Source organism: Fukomys damarensis, unplaced genomic scaffold (assembly GCF_012274545.1).
Source record: "Fukomys damarensis isolate Sample0158 unplaced genomic scaffold, DMR_v1.0_HiC HiC_scaffold_12, whole genome shotgun sequence".
Lineage (NCBI taxonomy): Eukaryota > Metazoa > Chordata > Mammalia > Rodentia > Bathyergidae > Fukomys > Fukomys damarensis.
Genome location: NW_022900924.1, coordinates 9,786,730 through 9,788,033, shown reverse-complemented (window position 1 = coordinate 9,788,033; position 1,304 = coordinate 9,786,730). Strand labels below are relative to the sequence as shown.

The 1,304-nt window shown below is 58.4% G+C and overlaps 1 protein-coding gene across 1 annotated transcript in view; it reads right to left on the bottom strand.

Moving 5' to 3' along the window:
* Msi1 (musashi RNA binding protein 1) overlaps window positions 1-767 on the bottom strand; it is a 17,219-nt gene extending 16,452 nt beyond the window's left edge. The window contains exon 1 of the mRNA XM_033762406.1: window positions 696-767. The gene's annotated coding sequence lies outside the window, so the exon portion shown is untranslated. The remainder of the gene's footprint in view (window positions 1-695) is intronic.
* Between the last annotated feature and the right edge of the window lie 537 nt (window positions 768-1,304).

The window sequence follows — 1,304 nt, the reverse complement described above, 5'->3', positions numbered from 1 at the left end:
TGGCAACGCCGGCCCCGGGGGCAGGCGGCCTCCAATCACAGCTGCTGGATCAGATTAGTGCGAGCTCTAATGCTCGGCGCTCAGACACAAAGACCCCCCGCCGGAGCCGAGCCGGGCCTGCTGCTTCCCAGGAGTGCCCTTCCCTCTGGGGCCCAGGCCTGGCCTGCCCTGCGTCCTGGACCCAGGTCCCCTCCGAGGCGCCTGAGCTGAGGCCGCCACAAGCCGCCCCCCTTCCCTCACACCAGCAACCTAGGCCAGGGGACCCCCTCACCAGCCACAGCTCCCAGTTCATCTCCCAAGCCACATCCAGCGTGGCCTACTGGGGAACTAGAAATGCCTTGCTGGAAAAGTGGGCACCCAACCTCAAGCCCATCTCACCTAAAATAAATACCAGGGACCCAGGCTCCAAGCAAAGCTGCCCTCCTTCCCCTGACACCACGCTGGACCCTTCTTGTCATCTCTCCTTGGGCCCTGAAGTTCATCCTGCTCATCTTTCTGGGGATACCTTATTGTCGGATGTCACCACACTTCCTATTTACAGCCTACCTCTTGAGAGGCTCAGAAAAACTCAGGGCACCTCAGAGCTGCAAGTCAATACTCTGGGCCAGGTTAGAATTTGGGGTGGTGCCCTTTTCGGGTTCCCCCAATACCTATGGGATCAGCAGCTCCCCCAGCTCCTGCCCCAAGCTCCCCACCTGTGCAAGCAGGGTACTGAGTGCAGTCAGGAGTCACATTTATGGCCTCCTTATCATCCTCACCAGGAAGGAGAGGGAAAGGTGCAACTGCCCAAGCCTGGACAGGTGCAAACTCCCAGGAGGCCAAGCGGTGACTGGATTGAACTGGCTACCGGAGCACCGCCTCCCTTGGGAGAATGAAGATAAGAAGGAGAAAAATAAAAGGGAAAGGCAACAACAGGGATGCTACTGTGTGGCTTCCTCTCCTTGGGGATGTCCAGAGTCTGAGGCCCACAGATGGAACGGTGGCTTGGCCTGGCCTCACCTACAGAACGACCCAGCCCCCCACCCCGACCCCTTGTATAGGACTTAGGGTGAGCTGGCTAATCCCTACTTGCTACTGACCTATTCCGTGGCACTTTCACAGCCCCAGCAAGCACCCCCCATTCAAGACCCACCTTCCCAAACTGCTCAAAATATTGCTTCACGTCCTCCACCGTGGTGTTCACTGACAGTCCCCCAACAAAGATCTTCTTCGTTCGAGTCACCATCTGTTAGGGGAGGGAATTGAGAAAGAGGGCATCTGAGTCCCGTGGCCTACAGCCACCAGCAGGGGCTCAAGCCCCCCTG